General features: G+C 37.3%; 1 protein-coding gene across 7 annotated transcripts in view; it reads right to left on the reverse strand.

Annotated features, from left to right (window-relative positions):
* The window catches only part of PEAK1 (pseudopodium enriched atypical kinase 1), a 313556-nt gene that overhangs the window by 231564 nt on the left and 56651 nt on the right, over nt 1–25341 (reverse strand). For 4 of the 7 annotated variants that reach the window (XM_027521585.1, XM_027521588.1, XM_027521589.1 and 1 more), the window contains one exon: nt 20198–20261. The exons of 1 other annotated variant lie outside the window; for it this stretch is intronic. The gene's annotated coding sequence lies outside the window, so the exon portion shown is untranslated. Of the gene's footprint in view, nt 1–6523; nt 6645–20197; nt 20262–25341 lie in introns of all 7 variants that reach the window. 2 more of the 7 variants (XM_027521587.1, XM_027521586.1) reach the window with 1 other exon arrangement.

Genomic DNA, 25341 nt, shown 5'->3' on the forward strand with positions numbered 1-25341 from the left:
CAAACTCTTGTATTTTACCTATAAAGAAACAGAAGCTCAGGGAGTTTGAATTACCAGCCTGAAGTTAAAAAGCAGGCAGAAAAGGGGCTAAAATCTTACTTAACTACTAAAGGTGGCATGTGTTTTATAGAGCCCTTTCACAAACCAGATCTAATTGATCTTCACTATGAGGTGGTTAATCTGGCTCATGAGAAAATCCAAAGCACCAAAGTCAGCCAGTGAGTTAGTGATGGAACCATGTGTAAAACCTGGGACACTGAATACTGCTTCTCTTAAAACAGAGACTGAGTCTTTCTTACTCATAACTTGACTAACAGAAAAAACTGTCTTAGCAAGCAATCACACTGTCGTATTCAGTTAATAATTATGTTTAAAGTCATACTACAAAGACATAAATGTTTCCATTCTCTACTTAACAGAATCAGCCTTTTAACATTAAAATACTCAAATCAAAGACAAATTTTTTGACATATTTCCCAAGCTAAAACCTCAGTAGATACTGGTCTAGGGCACAGCACCAAGAATAATTTTTATTCTGTTTGTTCATAGATTATTTAAACAGGACAGCTGGGTTAGTGAGTTGCTGAATATTTTATCATAATCAAGCAGTATGTTGTTTCTATCATTAATGACTCCAATACTCACATTCTTAAAAATTACTTAAGCAATCCTATAAATTGTTCTTTATTTTATGTAAGATTTTGTAGTTACCCCCTAGGTCAATCAACTCTTGTATTTAAAGATGATTCACATCTGCAAAATAATCATGTTACAAATATTGCATTACTATGCAGCTGAAGGGACAGACAGGCTGGGAAACTGATTAAAAGGGCTCAATGGAGATGAGCCAATTGAAAATACAGCATCTAAATAACAATCACATTTACATGTTTCTGAACGTTGTTAAAAATATATAAATTTGCTTGATATTCCAAATTCTTGCTTTTAAAAGGATCAAGCTCTGAAGGAAGATTTCTAGGTTTAAAAGAGGACATGGCACAGCAATGGAGGAGGTCAGAGCTCAGTCTTCATGATGGTTTTCAGATCGTTTGTGCAAATAAGAACATGTTAGCTGGGCTCCAAACAGGTTTCTGCTCAAAACCACTTTCAAAGATGTGAAAATAAAGGACCATGTGCGTCAAAGTAATTTCTGAGTTTTGCAACTAATAACTGGCAATACTGCTTTTTGGGTGAGTGAGAAAAGAGAACCATTAAATTAATATACAAATGAGCAGCAATCACTCACACTATTTTCCCATGAGTGAGAGAAGAATACATAATTTGGGTGGGGATCAAGCACTTGAAGTAGTTATGGCCAGAGACTACCATCGAATTAACTGCTTAGCGTAGTTCATAACATTTCACTTGGACCCATCAAGGACTGTCATCCAAAAGGCACGGTCTGAATGTAGAAGAGTAAGCCTTCTGATAAACTGAGATTGTGCTTACACCCTAAGGTATGTTGCTTGTCTGTCTTCTGAGCAATTTTAAAACTACATTTGATAATAACACAATTTTGAATCCCTTTTACCCTAGTGCTAATTTTATAGTATATTTTTTAGGTAGACAAACCATTAAGTAAATGTGTTAGAGATTCAATTGAAAAAACAAGGCCCCAGCTTGTGAAAAAGCAACAGTACAGATAATACTGACTCCCATAGCTTTCTTAGCTAGACACATAGCTAGGAATTGTGATCACACGATTCAGAAAGATCATGCTGAAACATCTTATGGATTAATACAGATAAACTCTGTACAGTCCATTTTGTTCTGCCTTAAAATTATCTAAAATCGATCATTTGAAATTGACTGTTATGCAGTATGATCAATTATTGAAATACTCCATTTCTCAATCACCTTCATTATGCAGTTTACTGCAAACACAGTCCTCTAGAGCTATTCACAATGTGTTCCACTAATTACAGTCTTCATTCAGCACACATTTATTAAGCACTTATTGTGTACTACACACTATTAGTACAGGAAATAGCATGCTGAATCAAATTAGCTCCTGCCTTTAGAAGCAGAGGGCATGGCTTACAGAAAAGCAATTATTACATAAGGCAACAAGTACTATAAAAGTAATGTGTACAAATCACAACAGAAATATAGAAGGGGAAGGACTGAATTCTTCCTTGGGAAGTGAAGAAAGGCTTGTCAGACTATATTTTAACAGAGACTTACAGGATGAGTAGGGACTTCCCAGGTGGTGCTAGTGATAAAGAACCCACCTGCCAATGCAGGAGACACAAGAGATGTGGGTTTGATCCTTGGGTTGGGAAGATCCCCTGGAGGAGAGCATGGCAACCCACTCCAGTATTCTTGCCTGGAGAATCCCATGGACAGAGGAGCCTGATGGGCTACAGTCCTTAGGGTTGCAAAGAGCTAGACACAACTGAAGTGACTTAGCACAGGAGTTTGGTAAATATACTAGAGATTGTTCATGAGGAAAGGGGAGTAGGACAGACCTATAGCATATGCAAAGTTGCATAAGTAAAAAAGAGGACGTGTTTGTCAGGGCAACAACAGAGCTCACTAACAGTGAAAGTAAGCAATGACCAGAACAGGGCACAAAGGATCTTCAACAATGTTGAAGCCATGTTAGGAGTTCAGCCTTTATCTCAATAAAAGTGTGAAGCACTAAAAAGTTTCAAGCAGGGATGTGATAATGATTTTGGTTTTAAAGAAATCCCCTGGCCATACAACAAAAGGAAGGAATAAACTTGGAGGCAATCAAGTCTACTAGATTTATTAAAAGATCATTAAATTCACTACTGCCTTTAGAACAAGGCAATAGGATTTGGCCCTTGTGTGGCCACACACATCTCTCTCCATGCAATGAGCAGAGAAAAGGGCCAAAAGGAAGTGTTACCTTACTGGGTCTCACCCTAACAGACTACTTTCAACTGACCTGGAATCCCAGAACTCCTAGCTCAAATGACAGAGTCCATTTCCAGGACAGGTCCTCATGTAGGTATGTGCAACCCTAAACTAAGCGCTAAGTTGCTCCAGTCATGTCTGATTCTTTGTGACCCTATGGACTATAGCCCGCCAGGCTCCTCTGTCCATGGGAATCTCCAGGTAAGAATACTGGAGAGGGTTGCTGTGCCCTCCTCCAGGGGATCTTCCCAAACCAGGGATCGAACCAGTGTCTTTTATGTCTCTTACACTGGGTTCTTCATCACTAGAGCCACCTGGGAAGCCCACCCTAAGTCTGAAAGGTAGCCAAAGGGCAATTGCTATGGGAAGATGGGGGCTGTAGAGAAAGCTTGGACTTTATCACAATTTTGGTAAATACATACGTATGTATATTGATATATATTTATGTATATATATATCATATTTATAATATTAAACATAAATATAAACATTTAAGAAATATCTTATATGGTAAAGTATATATATAATGTATACAATATTTAACAATATTGTATATATTATATGTAATATGGCAAATTTGCTTACTCCTTGCAAGGAAAGTTATGAGCAACCTAGATAGCATATTCAAAAGCAGAGACATTACTTTGCCAACAAAGGTTCGTCTAGTCAAGGCTATGGTTTTTCCTGTGGTCATGAATGGATGTGAGAGTTGGACTGTGAAGAAGGCTGAGTGCCAAAGAACTGATGCTTTTGAACTGTGGTGTTGGAGAAGACTCTTGAGAGTCCCTTGGACTGCAAGGACATCCAACCAGTCCATTCTGAAGATCAGCCCTGGGATTTCTTTGGAAGGAATGATGCTAAAGCTGAAACTCCAGCACTTTGGCCACCTCATGCAAAGAGTTGCCTCATTGGAAAAGACTCTGACGCTGGGAAGGATTGGGGGCAGGAGGAGAAGGGGACAACAGAGGATGAGATGGCTGGATGGCATCATTGACTCGATGGACGTGAGTCTGAGTGAACTCCAGGAGTTGGTGATGGACAGGGAGGCCTGGCGTGCTGCGATTCATGGGGTGGCAAAGAGTCGGACACGACTGAGCGACTGAACTGAACTGAACTGACCATGGATATTTGTGCCTAGAAACCTAAGTGTTTTTATGATATATACTCCTGACCGGAAATTTTATTTTTTTAAATGTTTTAGAGAAGATCTGAAGTAATTCTTCGACAGAAAAAAAATGTGCGCCCCTTAAGAATGACATACTAAATTCAGGATCAACTTACTAGAAAAGTCAAAGCAATGAGAAGATAGGTAAATCAACCACATATTGGATAAGAAGCTAGTGAAAAAAAAAGAAAAATCATTTAGTGAAGGATCAATGTGTGGCTAAAGGCAGATATTTCTTATCCACAAATGAGCTATCGTGTTGCACAGCTTTTCTTATTGAACAGAGATGCATTGCCCTCACATTAAATAAAGAACTCTGAGCAATACACTGTAGCAAGCATCTGTTGGCTAATGACAAAGAAAACCAGAGACCTTTTGAGGCCAATTTCCATCCAGCTGTAAGCATGGAAGCAGCAAACACACATACTTCTTTTCAATACCAACCCCACTGGACAGCTATATGTAAAAGAATGAAATCAGAACATTTCCTAACACCATACACAAAAATAAATTCAAAATGGATTAAAGACCTAAATATAAGGTCAGGAACTATAAAGCTCTTAAAGGAAAACATAGGCAGAACACTGTTTGACATAAATTGCAGCAAGATCCTCTTTGACCCACCTCCTAGGGTAATGGAAATAAAAACAAAAACAAACAAATGGGACCTAATTAAACTTAAAAGCTTTTCCACAGCAAAGGAAACTATAAACAAGATGAAAAGACAACCCTTAGAATGGGAGAAAATAATTGCAAATGAAGCAACTGACAAAGGATTAATCTCTAAAATATACAAGGAGCTCATGCAGCTCAGTATCAGAAAAACAAATGACCCAATCAAAAAGTGAGCAAAAGACCTAAACAGACATTTCTCCAAAGACATACAGATGCCCAACAGACACATGAAAAGATGCTTAACATCACTCATTATTAGAGAAATGCAAATCAAAACTCACACTGGTCAGAATGGCCATCAAAAAATCTACAAACAATACATACTGAAAAGGATGTGGAGAAAAGGGAACCCTCTTGTACTGCTGGTGGGAATGTAAATTGATACAGCCACTGTGGAGAACAGTATGGAGATTCCTTAAAATAAATAGGAATAAAACTATCACATGACTCAGCAATTCCAGAGTATACTGCGCATATACCTTAAGAAAACCAGAACTGAAAAAGACACAGGTACCCCAATGTTCACTGCAGCACTATTTACAATAGCTAGGACACGGAAACAACCTAGATGTCCACTGACAGGTGAACAGATTAAATGGAATATTATTTGGCCATTAAACGGAATTAATTTGAGTCAGTTCTAATGAGGTGGATGAACCTAAAACCTGTTGCACAGAGTGAAAGAGATAAACCAAATTTCGTATATTAACACATATATATGGAATCTAGAAAAATGGTACTGATGAACCATTTTCAGGGCAGGAATAGAGATGCAGACATATAAAATGGACTTATGGACACAGCAGGGGAAGGAGAGGGTGGGATGAATTGAGAGTAGCACTGAAACATATATATTACCATATATAAAATAGAAAGCTAGCAGGAAGTTGCTATGTAACACAGGGAGCTCAACCTGGTGCTCTGTGACAACCTAAGGGGTAGGATAGGGGTGAGAGGGAAGTTCAAGAGAGAGGGGATACGTGTATACTTATAGCTGATTCATGCTGATGTTTGGCAGAAGGTAACACAACATTGCAAAGCAATTATCCTTCAATTAAAAATAAAAGAGCATAATTAAAAAATAAACAAATTTTTAAAAATCAGCCTCAAAAAGCTATGAAAAAGAAGCTTCTAAGCTTTCATGTCATTTTGTGTCAAAGGCATTCCAAATATTAATTATATATACTAAACAAGACACTTAAAGTTAACCGTAAACAAGCAGATATCAAAATATAAAACTGCATTTTATTCTCATTCTACCTTTCTCTGTATCCATATCCATGGTAAAGAGAACTGGCCTATGGAAAACACTAAAGAAGACTGTAAACTAGGCAAAGTTTGTCTTCTGAAGTTATCAATTGCATTATAAGTTACTTTTTTTCTGTCTCTATTTCACTTTTTCTATTTTACTTTTTCTTCCTCTCCAACATTTTTCATATTTTCCAGGATCTCTGCTGTAACCGTCTTTCTGAGGTGTGCTTTGGCCTCCCTTGCTCTGGTGTTGAATTTATTTTACCCATATTTTTCTCAGTGTCAGATGACCTGATAAAGAACAACACCTACAAACATCCGTAACTCCTTTCCTTTTGCCTCTCCTTCTGTCCAAGACTAATGCTTTCATGTAACCCCTAGACCACACCCTTTCTTGCCTTCTCAGAAATCTTTTAAATTTTATAGTATTCAATTTTCTCTCTTCACTTTCTTAGTGTCTTTCCCTCATTACAAAAACACATTTTTTGTATTCCTAAAAAACAATAAAACCTTTAGCTTAAAAGGTAAATAAAGCTACTATATGGAACTTACCCTATGTGTCCTCCCTTTAGCCTTTGCCCTCAAGCAAATTCACTCCCTGGTCCACAGCAACATGTCTTCTGCTGACACCATTATATTAATCCCAGGGTTCTTAACCTAGGGTTTGTAGGGTCTGTGGATAGAATTCAGAAGACTCAAGAACTTGGGGGGCAAAATAAATCACTTCTTTATTTTCTACAACCTCTAAAATTACTAATATATACTGTATTTATAAATTTACTAAATTACTATGAGCCTTCCCCTATCAAATCCCATGGATGGAGAAGCTGTCCATACTGTAGGCTACAGTCCACAGGGTCGCGAAGAGTTGGACACGACTGAGCGACTTCACTTCACTTCACTTTCACTATATCGTGTGTAGTATGTTAAACAAGCACATATTACTCTACACAATTCATTTGGTAATGGTTGCTATTGTTCTTTAGTTGCTAAGCTGTGTCCGACTCTTTTGTGACCCCGTGGCCTGTAGCCTGCCAGGTCCTCCGTCCAAGGGATTTCCCAGGCCAAGAATACTGGATTAGCCATCTGCTTCTCCAAGCATCTTCCCAATCCAAAGGTCAAACCCACATCTCCTGCGTTGGCAGACGGGTTCATTACCATTAAGTCACTAGGGAAGCTCTTGGTAATAATATGTTCATATAATTGCTTTCCTTTGTAATCCTACATATTTTATCCATCTGTGGCAAACTGTATTTCCCGAATACACGACAAAAATATCTCCCATTTCACATGCTTTTCTATGATGTAAACATGCCACTTCCCTATAAAGAAGTAGAGCCTGGGACTTCCCTGGCTGCGCAGTGATTAAGACTCCTCGCTTCTACTGCACAGGGCACAGATTCAATCCCTGGTTGGGGAACTAAGATTCCTCATGCTGTGCGGTGCAGCCAAAAAAAAAAAAAATTTTTTTTTTTTTTTAATAAAATGAAGATGTAGAGCCTAATTCCCTTCTCCTTAAATCCAAGGTGGCACTTAACTTTTTTGCAACCAACAGAGTGTGGTGGATATGACATTGAGAGGCTTCTAAGGCTAGGGAAGGAAAAGTAATGCAGGTTCTGGGTTACATTTCGGGTGGTTGGTTAAACAGTGATAGTTACCAGAACAGAATTCGGTACCTGCAACTAGCCTGTTGACATATAAAAACATAAAGCATGTGACACTGGCTTTGAGATTTGGTGGCAGACACAACCTGGAAGGGCCCTAAGAATCTCCTTGAGGAGGCTATTGGAGAAGCCTTAAAGGAGAGTGAATAAAGTGCTCTCAGAAGCCAGAGGAAAGAAGAGAGATCCTTGTTACAAAGCAGCAGAAAATTTAGCAAAACTGTTGCCTATGCTAAGTTAAAAAGCAGAAAATGATGGTAAGGAACTGTTCTTCTAGCTAAGGTAATTTCCAAGCAGAAAGTTCAAAGTGTCAACTGGTTTCTTTTGTACGTACACACAGTAAAAGGTACAGTTAGAAAGATGAGCTAAAGAAAGTATTCTGTTTTCAGGCAGAATTTAAGGAAATATAAAGGCTCCAGAAAATTGCTGGATTCAAAAGTAAAATTATTTTCATCTACAGTCTCGCCCAGCAGAGAATGTTCAAAGTAAGAAAAGGTCTGAAGACAAAGATCAAACAGAGGTTACTGGGAGGAAAATCTGGTCTCCAGGAAGAGAGGAAGCCAAGTATGTTACTGAAAAATCCTTTGTTAACACCTGGTTTCTCCTTGATCTCCTTCCCAGGGCCTTTTTCTGTACTTGTCCACTAAAACTAGATAGGCCCAAGGGTTCTGTCCTCAATGTCTTCAACTGAAAATTTATTAACCCCGAAACCTCTCTCTTTCTCAAGCCCCCACCTCTCTCCAAGAACTAGACAGATCTGTACATCTCTACCTGAATATCACAGAGAAATCTCAAACTAAACTATTTCAACATCTTATCCATCCCTACTCAAGTTCTTCCTATACCTGGACATGCACTGGGAATAAAGAGCACTACTATCTAGTAAACTGCCCAACACAGGAGTCATCCCTAATCTCTTCCTCTCCTTCACCCTGCCTCCCTCAAGCAACAGCTGATAATATCGGTTTTCAAGTTCTATAGATTCTACCTGCTAAACTTCCCTAAAGTCCACCCTTCATCAGTTACATCCTGCCTGGACTACCTTTCAAACAGTATCTCCATATCAATATATCTTCCATACTATGCTCAAAATCATCTCTTTAAAATAAAATATTAGTCAGGTTAATCTCCTGCCTAAGATTCTTCAAAGACCCCTATCAAAACCTTTGGACATAGCTTACAAGTAAGTATCTTTTGGTCCTGTTCTCCCTTACAAAATTCCGCGCATACCATTTATTTCAATGCTGCAAAATAAGGACCCACCACGATTATGAGTACATACTTCTCCCCATACGATGCAACTCCTGTTATGAATTCTAAGTACTTCAATAATTATAGAGCACCTACTTCATGGCAAATCTGGCAGGACGTATGCCAGGGCTAAGCATACAAAAACAAATAAGAAACAGGTCCTGCCTCTCCCCTGGAAGCACAGAGAAAGAAGGAAAATAAGGACAACACAGGAATTTGTAATGGAAGATAGCATGACGTAGTAGACTAATCATTTGGAGTGGGCAGAGAGGTAGAGCAGGCCGTAAGAAAAACAACAGGATAAATATAGCATATTCTCCTGGAGCAACAAATCCCTTTGATGTAAGTAATTTAAAACATTTTAATATTAATATACTCATTATAAACAGAATACAAATTACATGAGAGATACAATTAAATACTTTAAAATTCATGGGCCATTTTGGGTAAGAATGACTATCCAGAGTTAGAATTTAAAGCAATATTACTTAGCAGAAGGATAGCCATGTTAAGTAAGAGACCTTCTTAGAACTGAGCAACTCACACCACCTAAAGGACATTTTGGCTCTGCCGATCCAAAAAGCCAACTCTGGCTGGGCAAAAATTCAGTGAAACACGACTGGATGGTCAAAAAGATTCTGTTACAATCAGCCTATACCTCTATACAGCCTCTTTAGAGGGCTTCAGATATGGCAAGAAGGTTTGCAGACAACTGAGGAATCCTGATTGAAGGCAGGAGGAGAAGGGGACAACAGAAGACGAGATGGTTGGATGGCAACACCAACTCGATGGACATGAGTTTGAGCAAGCTCCAGGAGTTGGTGATTGACAGGGAGGCCTGGTGTGCTGCAGTCCACGGGGTCACAAAAAGTCAGACATGACTGAGCGACTGAATTGAACCGAGGAATCCTGAACCTACTAACCTACTTGGTCAGATTAAAGTTACCTGTAATTATGCAAAGGAAGCCTAAGAAGACCAAGAAAAGTTTATACTGCTTCCAATTCCTGCTGAGATGCTGAGTCAGCAAAATCGCTGACTCAAAATCTCTTTCAGGAGATCAGGCCTTAGAGAAGTTACACAGGAAAAAATGGAGAAACCTATAAAAAACACCTGGGATGACAAGGACCCATTTTGAATTGTTATGTGTGGAATGATGGTTTTGGCCTGAGGCAAGAGGCAACCCACCAAAACCATGGGATAACAAAACAGAAGAACTACCGAAAAGTTCAATTTTTGCTTTTCTTGGGTCCCAACACCTATGTGCACACAACGTGGTCCCATCTGTGGGACAACTCTGGTCTCCGGTCCTCAGAAAAATAGAAGCTGAGAAAAGTAGCTGGATACACACTAATCTGCCCTGGATGTTTCTTCACATCACCCTCTCCTCCTACACAAATCTCTTCCTCAAGAGAAAAATGTAAAGAAGTGACCCAAAGTTATACTATATGGTGTTAGGAGTGACTGACTCCAACCCCAGAGTGCCTGGAGCTCTCTAACTCCTGCCCTGATATCATCAGGACATAAACCCGATGCTCTCCTACATAAGCATTGTCTGACAGTGTAAAATATCAAGTACTAAGGAGTAAATGTAAAACAAGATGTTTTGGTCTGTTCGAGGTACCATTACAAAATAATGTAGACATGATGACTTCAACAGAAATACTTTCTTACAGTTCTGGAGGCTGGAGGTCTGTAACTAGGGTGCCAAAAGGGTCAGGCTCTGGTGAGATCTCTCTTTATGGCTTGCATATAGCAGCAAGTCTTATAAAAACACTAACCTCACTGGAGCAAGGCCCCACCTACAAGACATCATCTAACTTTACTATCTTCCAAAGGTCTCATCTCCACATACCACACATTGGGGGTCAGGGCTTCAGCATACAGATTTGGAGCAGGGGGAATGATATATTCAGTACATAACATCCATTTTTTTTAAAGGGGGATATTTGATCCTAACATCATACCATATGAAAAATCAATGGCAAGAATTTAAACATCAAAAGCAACTTTACAAAACTCAGTGGAAAAGATGACTATCATTTGACATCAGTAAGGAAAGATTTCACTATATTAAGAACTGCTGTTCATCAAAAAATACCTTCAAGAAAGTAAAAATACAACTTATAAACTAGCATAAAGTATTCACAATACACACAACTTATAATGCACTATTATCAACAACACATAAAGCAGTAGCATACACATACAAACACATTTGGAACATCGCCAAAAAAATGAGCAAGAGACAATAAAGAGGCATTTCATGGCAGAACACAAACATATAACCAAGACATGTACAAAAAACTATTCATCACAAAGGATTATAGATTTTCAAAGCAAGGCCCTGTGTCATGAAAAACAGTGAAAAGCTTTGAAATGGACCCAAACCAAACAAATAATTTAAAAAAAAACCTAATGAGTGTTCTCTTGAACTCACACATTCATTACCTCCATCTTTCAATGCCTTTGAGAAATTTTTCAATTTGATAAAATGTAGAAAATTGATGATAATGTGAACTATTCTTGTGTACAACAGAGCAAATTAGTTATGGCCAGTGGATTACAATTGATAATTGCCCAGGAGATAGACTAATTTTTGCACCTATTTGAAAATTTTATTTCAGCATTCCTTACTACATATAAATAAACAGTTCTTCAAATTTCCCTTTGAACTGATTTAAAGATCTTACCAGTTTCCTCATTAGTGAGTTAAATAAAATACTTGACAAGTGTTCATTTTATATCTGTATGAGAGTCACAATTATACCTTCTTTTAAAAATCCTTTGTGACCTCAATTAAAATTCAACATCAACCACTATGATTTAAAAAAAAGAAAAAACCTTTCAGCAAATGAGGAACAGAAAGGGCTATTCAATCCAAGGATAATGTCATTATGAATGACTGACAATTTTCTCCTTAAAGCCAAGGATGTCTACTCTCATCTCAAGTGATGAGAGTATTAACTTTTAATTCAAGTATTAAAAGTTGTACGGGAGGTTCCAGTGTGTAAAATAAGGCAAGGGAAAACTGACAGAATGAGGGGAAGAGGTAAAACTGTCTTTGATTATATACCTATCACAATTACATCCTGAAGCCTGGAAAATCTTAAGAAAAAAAGCTACTTAACAAAGGCCAATATACAAAATTAAATTCTATTTTTATATGCTAGTGATGAATAACTCAAAACAAAACATTTAAAATGTCACTACAATAACAAAAAAAAAAACAAAATAAAAGACGTATACACTGAAAACTAAAAAAAAAAATCATAGCTCTTGAGAAATTCAAGATTTAATTTTAAAATGTTAAGATGTCTACTCACTTCAATTTGATCTGTGGAATAAATAGTGTGAAGTAAAATCTATAAATGTTTTTTTTAGAAAATGAAAAGCTGATCTTAAAACCTAAATTTCAGTGGATTTTAATATTTAAAGGAAAAATAAAGAGCCTAGAAGAGCCAAAACAAATTTTTAAGAAAAAGAAAATTAGAGAACTTACTCTACTTGACTTCAAAACTTAAAAATCTACTCTAATCAAAATAGCATGTTATCAACAAAAAGAAAAAAAATGTATCAATGGAACAGACATATACATGTATAGTCAACCAATTTTTGATGAGAACAAAGTCATCAAAGCATTCAATGAGGAAAAAATCTCTTTAACAAATGGTACTGGGAAAACTGGTAATTCACATGCAAAAGAATGAAGGTAAACCCTAAAGTAATACTAAATACAAAAGTTAACCTAAAATGGATCAAACATCAAATTGTAAGACCTGAAAAATATGCCTAAAAGTAAGACGTTTCTCTTAGGCAAAAACATAGAGCAAAAGCTTCACAACACTGGATTTGGCAATGATTTCGTGAATATGACACGAAAGGCACAGATAATAAAAGATGAAACAGACAAACTGGATTCATGAATAGTTTTAAACTTTGTACATACAAAGATACTATTCATGGAATAAAAAGATAAGCCACAGAATGGAAGAAAATATTTGCAGATCACATATATGATGAGAGAATAATATTCAAAATATATAGAGAACTCCTAAAACCCAACAACAAAAAAACAAATAACCCTACTCAAAAATGAGCTAAGGACTTAAATCAACATTTCCCCAAGAAGCTTTATGAATGGTCAATAAGCACAGGAAAAGATGCTCAGTATCACTAATCATTCAGTTCAGTTCAGTCGCTCAGCGGTGTCCAACTCTTTGCGACCCCATGAACTGCAGCCTGCCAGGCCTCCCTGTCCATCACCAACTGCCAGAGCCTACCCAAACCCATGTCCATTGAGTCGGTGATGCCATCCAACCATCTCATCCTCTGTCGTCCCCTTCTCCTCCTGCCCTCAATCTTTCCCAGCATCAGGGGCTTTTCAAATGAGTCAGCTCTTCATATCAGGTGACCAAAGTATTAGAGTTTCAGCTTCAACATTAGTCCTTCCATTGAACACCCAGGACTAATCTCCTTTAGGACGGACTGGTTGGATCTCCTTGCAGTCCAAGGGACTCTCAAGAGTCTTCCCCAACACTACAGTTCAAAAGCATCAATTCTTTAGCACTCAGCTTTGTTTATAGTCACACATCCATACATGACTACTGGAAAAACCATAGCCTTGACTAGACGAACCTTTGTTGGCAAAGTAATGTCTCTGCTTTTGAATATGCTATCTAGGTTGGGCATAACTTTCCTTCCAAGGAGTAAGCATCTTTTAATTTCATGGCTACAATCACTATCTACAGTGATTTTGGAGCCCAAAAAAATAAAGTGTGACACTGTTTCCACTGTTTCCCTATCTATTTGCCATGAAGTGATGGGACCAGATGCCATGATCTTCGTTTTCTGAATGTTGAGCTTTAGGCCAACTTTTTCACTTTCCTCTTTCACTTTCATTGAGAGGCTCTTTAGTTCTTCTTCACTTTCTGCCATAAGGGTGGTGTCATCTGCATATCTGAGGTTATTGATATTTCTCCTGGCAATCTTGATTCCAGCTTGTGCTTCCTCCAGCCCAGCGTTTTTCATGATGTACTCTGCATATAAGTTAAATAAGCAGGGTGACAATATACAGCCTTGACATACTCCTTTTCCTATTTGGAACCGGTCTGTTGTTCCACATCCAGTTCTAATTGTTGCTTCCTGATCTGCATACAGATTTCTCAAGAGGCAAGTCAAGTGGTCTGGGATTCCCATCTCTTTCAGAATTTTCCACAGTTTATTGTGATCCACACAGTCAAAGGCTTTGGCATAGTCAATAATGCAGAAATAGATGTTTTTCTGGAACTCTCTTGCTTTTTCGATGATCCAGTCATTAGAGAAATGCAAATCCAAACCACAAGATACCATCTCACACCCGACAGAATAGCTACTATGAAAAAAAACAGCAAACAATTTTAGGCAAAATGTGGAGAAACTGGAACCTTTGTGCATTGTTCAGGGGAATCTCAAATGGTATTTCTGCTATGGAAAACAATATGGTGATTCCTCAAAAATGAAAAAAATATAGAATTACCATATGATCCAGCAATTCCACTTCTGAATATAAACCCAAAAGAACTGAAAGCAGGATCACAAAGAGATATTGGTACACCAAAGTTCACAGGAGCATTTTTCATAATAGCAAAAACATGGACGCAACCCAAGTATTTATTAACAGGTGAATGGATAAGCAAAATATGATATATACATATAACAGAGTATTATTCAGCTTTGTAAAGGAAGCAAAAATATACTGCAACATGGATAAGCCTCGAGGACATTATGCTAAGTGAAATAAGCCAGTCACAAAAAGACAAATTACTGTATGATTCCATTTACATGAAGTACTTTGAGTAGTCAGAGTCATAAAGACAGAAAGCATTATTGAGGTCCCATTTTGGTTGAACCAAGGAGTCCCATCTTGGTTGCCTGGGACTGGAGGGAAAGGAAAATGGGGATTTGTTGTTTATTGTCAACAGAGTTTGCTCCACAAGATGAAAAGAGTTATGGCGGGGGGGACTCCCCCAGTGGTCCAGTAGTTGCAATGCAGGGGACATAGGTTCGATCCCTGGTCGGGGAATCAGGATCCCACATTCCACGGAACAACTAAGCCCAAGGGCACTGCAACTACTAAGCCTGTGAACTACGACTAGAGAGTCTACAACTAAGACCTGAGGTAGCCAAATAAAGTAATTAATTTTTAAAAATTAAAAAGAAAAGATTTATGGGGATAGATGGTGGTGATTGCTGCACAACACGAAAGCATTTAAAACCACTGAACTGTATACTTAAAAATGGTTAAGATGATAAATTTTATGTTATGTATATTGAGCCACAAATTTTTTAAAAGACACTAAAAAGAGAGAATGGGAGGAAAGAACTTTGTGATGGTGAAAACAGATGATTCTTTTAAAAAAAAGTGACAGAAATCAGAATAGTGGTTCACTGTGGTAAGGGAAAAGAATATCAAGGAAGGAGTCTGAGGAAACTGAAGCAGTAAGAAAAAATATTCTAAATTTTCATAGGGGTATGGATTATACAGGTATATGCATTTGTCAAAACTCACTGAACTATATATTTTAGATCTATATGTTTTACTGTAACACTGAAAACTATACCTAATTTTTAAAAGTTTTTTAAAAGATCACAATTAATTTTATTTTAGATCATTCAGCTAGCAAAATTTTAAAGTCTAAAAACACCAAGTATTGTAGAGACTGTAAAACAACAGGATCTGTTACACACTAATGGTAGAAGGATAAAATGGGGCAATCACTTTGGAAATAAATTTTGGATTATCCCTTTAACATTTAGTACCATATAACCCAGCAACTCCATTCATAATTACATAGTGCAGGAGAATCTCTTGCACATGAACTATTATAAGAGTCATGTATAGGAATGTTTCTTGCATCAGTGTTCAAATTAGCAAACACCTGAAGACTGAATTTTTTATCACTCAATCCCAGAAATAAATAGTGTGATAACTAAGGTTATCAGGTTCAAACATTAAAGATGTCTTTATGTTTTAAAGACAACTCAGTTTAAGTATACATATATTATCACTTTGTTCAATGTGTGTGTGTATACAGTATAAATCCAAAATTAAGGCACAGAATTAAGGTACTATAATGATTTTTTTAGCATATTAAAAAGCAGAGATATCACTCGGTCGATAAAGGTCCTTTGAGTCAAAGCTAAGGTTTTTCCAATAGTCATGTACAGATGTGAGAGCTGGACTATAAAGAAGGCTGAGCTCTAAAGAACTGATGCTTTTCAACTGTGCTGTTGGAGAAGACTCTTGAGAGTCCCTTGGATTGCAAGGAGATCAGATCAGTCAGTCCTAAAGGAAATCAACCCTGAATATTCACTGAAGGACTGATGCTGAAGATGCAACTCCAATACTTTGGCTACCTGATGCAAAGAGCTGACTCATTGGAAAAGACCCTGATGATGGGAAAGGTTGAAGGCAAAAGGAGAAGGGGGCAGCAGAGGATGAGATGGCTGGATGGCATCACAAACTCAATGGACATGAGTTTGAGCAAACTCCGGGAGATAGTGAAGCACAGGGAAGCCTGGCATACTGCAGTCCATGGGATTGCAATGGGTCAGACACAACTGAGTGACTGAACAACAACAATGATTTTTTTTTTTTTTAAGGTAGAATTTATTCTTTAAACATGGCTTTTAGGGAAGTAAAGACGGGAACTTATCTAAATGTTGGTTACATCATTGACACTATACTCATACACAAAATATCCTGCAGCTGTGAACACAAATGAAGTAGATCTAAGTATGCAGAAAGATTTCCAAGATATGGAAATAAGTTGAAAAATCAAGAAGTAGAACAGTACATTTTCACAGATTAAAATGAATTCCATAAGATATTTTAAATTTTATATATATATTTGCAAAAACAATTTGAAAGCTAATAAAGTACTAACGGTACTTTCTTCTGAAGAGAGGGACAGAGGATCTAAGGTGAAAGAAAGACTTATTTTTCACTGTAAATCCTTTGGTACTATCTGAATTTCTGACCATGTACCTGTTTTTCAATTTACTTGGAGGGAAGGGAAAAAGATGCTCTCAAAATACTTTATGTTCTGGCAAGCAACTTCTTCATGCCTCACAGGAGGGGAAGAGCCAAAATAATCTTGAATAAGAACAAAATAGGAGAATTCAAAATAGGAGTACTGTGAATTAAATACTACAAAATCTATAGTAATCAGACAATGTGGTACTAGCACAAGAGAAGATGTATAAATCAATGGAATGTATTTGAAAGTCCAGAAATAGCTTCCCAGGTGACACTAGTGGTAAAGAATATGCTTGCTAATGAAGGAAACACAAGAGACGCAGGTTTGACTCCTGGGTCCAGAAGATCCCCGGGGTCTGGAAGATCCCCTGGAGTAGGAAATGGCAACCTGCTCCAGTGTGCTTGCCTGGAAAAATTCCATGGACAGAGGATGCAGGTGGCCTACTCTCCTACTCCATGGGGTCTCAAAGAGTCAGACATGACTGAACATGAGCACGATATTCATTAAGGGCACCATGCTAATTCAATGGCCTAGGACAACTCGGTATCTGAACATGCAAAAGAATGAAGTTGAGCCTCTACTTCACATCACATATAAAAATTAACTCAAAATAAAACACAGATCTAAATTTAAGATCTACAACAGTAAAACTCATATTTGAAAGAAAATACAAATTAATCTCCATTACCATGGATTTCTTAGATAAAACACCAAAATCATAAGCGATAAAAGAAACAGATAAATATAAAATCTTTGTGCTTCAAAGAACAATACTGAGAAAGGGAAATGACAACTCACAGAAGGGAAGAAAATATTTGCAAATCATATATTTCATAAGTGACTTTATCCAGGATATATAAAGAACTCTTACAATCAAAGAATAACCTAATTTTTAAATGGGCAAAGGATTTGCATAGGCCTTTCTCAAAAAAAGATATACAAATGGCCGTTAAGCACAAGGAAAGATATTCAGCATCACCAGCCATTAGGGAGGTACAAATCAAAACCACAATGAGTGGCTGACAACCATTAGAATAGCTGTAATTAAAAAAAAAAGAGGACAATAACAAATGTTGGTGATGATATGGCAAAACAAATCATGTACTGCTGGTGGGAATGTGAAGTGAAACGGTCTCCTTGGAAAACTATTTGGCAGTTCCTCAAAATACTAGACATGGATTTACCAAACGACCCAACAATTCCATTCTTAGGTATATAACTGAGAGAAATGAAAACATGTACACACAAAAACTTATACACAACTGTTCATAGCAAAATATTCATAACCAAAATGTAGAAACAATCTAAATGTTCACCAACTGATGAAGAAATATGGTATATACATATTGCAGAGTACAGCTCCTGACCAAGAAATCCACCTGTGACTTTTCCAACCCAGCCAAAAATTACTACGAAGGCCCCAGCAGACCTCACATGGGAAACCTGCCCTTCCCTCACCAGGTTTGGTGCACAGCCAACACACTGCAGTCTCTGAAGAAAGTTGCGGTCAAGGATGCAGACCCCCAGGTTGACCATGCTCTTTAGCACAGCTGCATCCCTAGCCCAGGTATATTCTTCCAGAAGTTTCTTTAATCTGTGGCCTGCAGCTGAGGTGCTTCTTCTGCGATCTTCATATTAGGAAGGAAACATTAGAGATACTTTTTCTCTACTCTGACTCAATACTTTTCCACTCCAGTCCTTCCATCTCAGCCTCCAAATAGCCGTGGGTCCATAAAACTGCAGGAACTTTTTGTTTAGTGCTCCCTCAGCTGTGAGAGGACTCCCCTCGCCACTCCCCCACCCCCATACTGATTCTCCTCAGTGAGAGGACCTGTACTTTCTCAGGTGTAGCCTCTTGCTTATACTATCTCAGTAAGTGAATAAACGCTAGACCATCACTTTCATTTTGGAATGTTGTTTTTAACCAGCTACTCTTGACACTTGGAAGCTCAGTACTACCCCTACCCTCAACCCCACCTCTCCCTCTGTCTCTCTCTCTTAAGTCAGCTAAATCCCTGACACATATAATAGAATATTATTCAGCCATAAAAAGGAAAGAAGGACTGGTTCATGATGAATGAACCATGGATGAACCGTGAAAACTTTATGCTAGATGAAGAAGTAAGTCACAGAAGACTACACATTGTACGATTTCATTTATACGAAATGTCCAGAATAGGCAGCCCCACAGAGAAAGTAGATTAGTAGTTGCCTGGGACTGAGTAGAGGGAGGAATGAGAAGTGACTGCTAATGAGTACTGATTTCTCTTTGGAGTAATGAACATATTCTAAAATTAGACTGAGATGATAGTTGCATAACTCTGTAAATTTAATTAAATACCAAATTTAAATAAACAAGTGAATTTTATGATATGTAAATTATTTCTCAGTAAAGCTGTTTTTTTTAAATGTTAGTTTCCAACATTCTCAGAGAACCAGTGAAATGAAAAATGGATAAAAGCAGAATATACTGCTTTGTAAAGGAGTTTGTAAAATATCCTTTAAACAATATAAAGGATATTTACATTACTCAGAGTACTGAAGATATCCTTCAGTACTCTGAGTCATGGACTAATATGATGACATTTATCTTTTAGAAAAAGCACCCTTATAAGTGTGACAAGAATGGCTTAGGGTGGAGCTGGATTCAAGGTGGAAAGACCAGATGACAGGCTTATAATGGTATATTTTAAAAAATCAAAAGATGAAGAAGATTTGAGCCAAGACACATAAGAAAAGGAAAAGGGCTTTGATATTATTGTTGGAGTAGAACACCAGCCACAGAAATCAAACACTAACATACTAAAGGATATATCCTTATTTTATAAGCCCCCCCCAAACAGTGGGAACTAAAGAAAATAATCAGCTCCAAGAGAACAGAGTGGTAGAAAACTCTTAATAACAGAACTATTAAAGTAGTTACCAGATATTGTAATCTATGCCTTAACTAATTAAAGGTTTGCCTTTAAGAATATCAGATTATAATGCAAATATCTTTCTCAAGTGTGTGTCAGAGAACAGCTGTGTGAACCACATCTTTGAGTATGAAAAACAAAGTAAAAATTCACTCAAAACTATTTTAATCACTAGAACCAGCTCCTTTCATATCAATCAAATGTCCTACAAATTAAAAGTAAGCATGCTATATATATAGCTTTATAATAAATAGTATTTGCTTCCTATTAAAACTCAGAGGAAAAGACATTAAATTTATAAAGCCTTAAATTTTTCAGAAACAATTATTTCTCATTATAAATACATTTTAAAAGACAAGTGTATTCATAAAATATCTCACCTTGGGTTTTCAGAAAAATCCACAGAAAAATATTTATAGCATAAGTTCCAGTTTAGGCAGACACCTGAATTGAAAAAAAAGGAAAACGATAAGTCAATATGACTAAATCTGAGTAGAGAACTTAATATTTTCAAGAGGAGAAACCTAACTTGACTGTTCAAATTTTATGTTCAAGTTGTTCTTTAGAAACCTGTAGACTGTCAAGGATATTAATTCTGCTAAACTTTCTATTATCTATAATTATTTAACATTTTGAAAACTCTTGAAATTAAAAAAAAAAGAGTATCAAAACATATATTAACAAGGGGTGAGGGGAATCAAGAGGAACATTTTTCTTTAACCTGCTCAAGTTTTCAAAAGAAAAGGCATTTTCTCAAAGTCTGCACTCCCTATAAAATCACCATTATGACCTCCCATCCTCACAAAAATGACAGTACTCAAAATATCTGAAAATGAAAAAGTAAACCAACAGCATGTGTTTATAAAACTTAAAAGGGAAGAGTATATGAAACAAATGGCTAATAAACTATGAAAACTCATCTATATTGGCCAAGGAAATCAAATTGAGATATCATCTTTCATCAATAAAATTAGAGTTGTTTGTAAAATAAGATGTTAGTCATTAGTGCTGTTCCAGTTCTCCTCCTTCTGAGACTCACAGTAGAATTGCACTTCACTGCTCTGTTTCATCTCTGTTTGGGCTATGTGACTTGCTTTAGCCACTAAAATGTACATAGACATATGAGATACTATCAAGCATAAGTTTCAGGAAAGAAAGTGAAGTCGCTCAGTCGTGTCCGACTCTTTGCGACCCCATGGACACCAGGCTCCTCCGTCCATGGGATTTTCTAGGCAAGAGTACTGGAGTGGGTTGCCATTTCCTTCTCTAGGGAACTTCTCGACCCAGGGATTGAACCCAGGTCTCCCACATTGTAGACAGACGCTTTACTGTTTGAGCCACCAGGGAAGTCCACAAGTTTCAGGAACCAGTACACAATTGGAAGGCCTACCCAAGTAACAAGATGGAGCTCTGATTAGGATGGTTCACTAAATGACTCCAAAGAGAAAGAGAGAAGACATTGTTGATATGTGTTAGACACGTAGCACGAGCAAAAAATAAACTTTGTTGTATTAAACCACTGAGATTTGGAGGACTGTTACTATAGCATCAGTTCAGTTCAGTTCAGTTCAGTCGCTCAGTCATGTCCGACTCTTTGCGACCCCATGAATCATAGCACGCCAGGCCTCCCTGTCCATCACCATCTCCTGGAGTTCAGACTCATGTCCATCGAGTCGGTGATGCCATCCAGACATCTCAACCTCCGTCATCCCCTTCTCCTCCTGCCCCCAATCCCTCCCAGCATCAGGGTCTTTTCCAATGAGTCAACTCTTCTCATGAGGTGGCCAAAGTATTGGAGTTTCAGCTTCAGCATCAGTCCTTCCAATGAACACCCAGGACTGACCTCCTTTAGGATGGACTGGTTGGATCTCCTTGCAGTCCAAGGGACTCTCAAGAGTCTTCTCCAACACCACAGTTCAAAAGCATCAATTCTTCGTTGCTCAGCTTTCTTCACAGTCCAGCTCTCACATCCATACATGACCACTGGAAAAACCATAGCCTTGACTAGACGGACTTTTGTTGGCAAAGTAATGTCTTTGCTTTTCAATATACTATCTAGGTTGGTAATACTTTCCTTCCAAGGAGTAAGCGTCTTTTAATTTCATGGCTGCATAATCTACCACTATACTGACAGCCACTAATGATAATGTAATACAATTACATAATTATAATAATACAATGATGCCATATAATGGGCATCTTTGCACACAGTTTGTGGCAGTGTAAATAGGTAAAATCTTCCCTGGAAAGCAATTTTGCAATGCACAAGAGCCTTTAAAAGTTAAAACCATTTGATCTAGTAACTTTTTCTTTTAGAACTCTGTCCTAAATAATAAAAAATCCAAACAAATATTTATATCATAGCACATTTATGACTGTAAAGAAGTGGAAACAAACTAAATGTTCAACTGATTGTTTAATAAGTTAGAATAAGCAATCATTAAAATTATGTATCATAAATGCTTAATGACTAGTAGAGGAAACTGTGTGAACTTTATTATCTGTTCAATTTTTCTGTATATGCAATTCTAGAACAGACACAACTAATCCATAGCAACAGAAAGCAGGCCAGTTGTTACAGTAGCAATGTTGTTGAAAGAACTAACTACAAAGGTGTTTAAGAGAAACATTGATGGCAATGTTCTATGTTTTGATTGTCGTGGTGACCATAGAGATATATACATTAGTTAACACTCATCAAACTATACTGCACATTAATCATAGCTTACTAAAGTTGATTTTTAAAATAAAATTAGAAAATGCTTCATGACAGGAAAATGTTCATCTACTGAGTAATTTGAATTATGTATAATGCATACATGAGCACAGAAAAAGACTAGAACTACCCACTCCAGTGCTCTTGCCTGGAGAATCCCGGGGACGGGGGAGCCTGGTGAGCTGCCATCTATGGGGTCACACAGAGTCGGACACGACTGAAGCTACTTAGCAGCAGCAGCAGCAGCATGATGTCAGTAGTACTTTACATAAAGATTATAGGTAATTCAAGTTTTTCCATATGTTTTGTACTTTCAAAATGCTCCGAGTAAGTATGTACTTTTATGTTTATGTTAATGGCATTTTATGGAGAACCAAAGTCTGAAACCTAGAATCAGTCTGAGGATTTATTAATTTATCCATTCAGTATTGACTGCATGCCTCCATGTACATACAGCAGTCTGTGTGGCTACAGTTATGCTTCTGAACCTGGGTGCTGTTTTCCCAAGGTTCAGTTAGATGTGCCAATGAAAGTACAAGCATCAACAATCTGCAAGCCACATCTGTTTATCACCTTTACACCAGCAAATGACAGTTAGGTCATGACTATTTCTAAGAATTGTATGCATTAATGATTATTTATTTACCTAGTCTTTCTGAAAATAAGCTTAAAACTTCCATAATATTTAATATTGACACGTATTGCTTTGAATTTATGTATTTTAATTATATTTATGAATATTATAATGTTATATGCATTGATAAATATTCATTAAGTTTTTTATTATTTAATCATTTATTTAAACAATTAAAAGCTTTTACAAATATAAAAATCACTACAGTGTTTATACTTATAACATTAATAGTTCAGTTCAGTTCAGTTGCTCAGTTGTGTCCGACTCTTTGCAACCCTATGAATCGCAGCACGCCAGGCCTCCCTGTCCATCACCAACTCCCAGAGTTCACTCAAAGTCACGTCCATCGAGTCAGTGATGCCATCCAGCCATCTCATCCTCTGTCATCCCCTTCTCCTCCTGCCCCCAATCCCTCCCAGCATCAGGGTCTTTTCCAATGAGTCAACTCTTCTCATGAGGTGGCCAAAGTACTGGAGTTTCAGCTTTAGCATCATTCCTTCCAAAGAAATCCCAGGGCTGATCTCCTTCAGAATGGACTGGTTGGATCTCCTTGCAGTCCAAGGGACTCTCAGGAGTCTTCTCCAACACCACAGTTCAAAAGCATCAATTCTTTGGTGCTCAGCTTTCTTCACAGTCCAACTCTCACATCCATACATGACCACTGGAAAAACCATAGCCTTGACTAGACGGACCTTTGTTGGCAAAGTAATGTCTCTGCTTTTCAATATGCTATCTAGGTTGGTCATAACTTTCCTTCCAAGGAGTAAGCGTCTTTTAATTTCATGGCTGCAATCACCATCTGCAGTGATTTTGGAGCCCAATATAGCAGAAAAATATAAATGAAACACAGAAAGAGATAAATGTGGCAATGAAGATAGCATTAAACAAAAAGAACCAGGAGTATTAGGTTAATCAAATAGAAACATACAATGATATAACTTATAAGCTATAATCAATAGGGAAGGATCTAATAGGAAATATTTGTCACAGAGCATGGCAATTCAAGATAGTGGGGACAGGAGTTAAACACGAAAAAGTGTACTACCTTCTCACGTCAGAAAGATCTAAGATGCCTACTCTACTACAGGGAATACATATGAAGCAAAAAAACTGGGGCAAACATAAAAGAGAGTCTGATTCAAAAACAATTTTAAACCAATGGGCACAGGGATTAAATCATTATGCTTAGTTACACCTGTATAATATATTGCTTTCTCAAGTTTGATCTTTGGACTTATTATACGTTATATCCAAAAAACACTAAATTGTTCATAGTTTAAAATAAAATACAAATACTACATTATTTATACTAATAATCATTAAGAAGTGCTAGAGCAATGTGTATTTATCAAGATATAGCTATTAAATATCAGAATAAAATAGTCTTAGACATCAAAGATATAACACAAGAAATATCTAGGAATTAATCAAAAAATGAATAAAATATTTGAGACATCAGGGAGCTTTCACGGCACTTAGAAATGAAGGACATAATCTGAAACACAAAATTATCAAGATGCAAGAAAATGAATAAACAATTTTCGATGAGTATTGGCTTCCTGATCTTCAGAAAATATGTTATAACTGTGTGTATGTGTGTGTGTGTTAGTCACTCAGTCATGTAAGACTCTATGCGATCCCATGGACTATAGCCCACAAGGCTCCCCTGTCCATGGAATTCTCCAGGCAAGAATACTGGAGTGGGCTGTCATTCCCTCCTCCCGGGGATCTTCCTGACCCAGGGATAGAACCCAAGTTTCTTCCCTTGGAGGCGGACTCTAGTGTTTGAGCCACTAGGGAAGCCCAAAATTATAAGTATTCTATAAAAATACAGGCAAATGGAAAAACCCTATCACCAAGCTGGTCTTGGTTTCTAAATTTTAGAAACCTTAAGTAATAATTGCCCCAGTTAACAAAATCAAGGGCTAAACTACGGCCTGGCAGCCAAATCCAGTCCATTCCTATTTTTATCTGGCCCCTGACAATGATTTTTACATTTTTAAGTCAGTTTAAAAAAAAAAAAAAAAAAAAGGACTATGCAATGGAGACAGTATGTAGCCATAAAACTCAAAATATTTACTATCTCACCCTTTACAGAAAAAATTTTGCTAACCTCTGAACTAAACAATTCATAACCAGGTAAAACAGGTCACAGTGGCAGCTCTAATCCAAAT

This window comes from Bos indicus x Bos taurus, chromosome 21, assembly GCF_003369695.1.
Source record: "Bos indicus x Bos taurus breed Angus x Brahman F1 hybrid chromosome 21, Bos_hybrid_MaternalHap_v2.0, whole genome shotgun sequence".
Classification (NCBI taxonomy): Eukaryota; Metazoa; Chordata; class Mammalia; order Artiodactyla; family Bovidae; genus Bos; species Bos indicus x Bos taurus.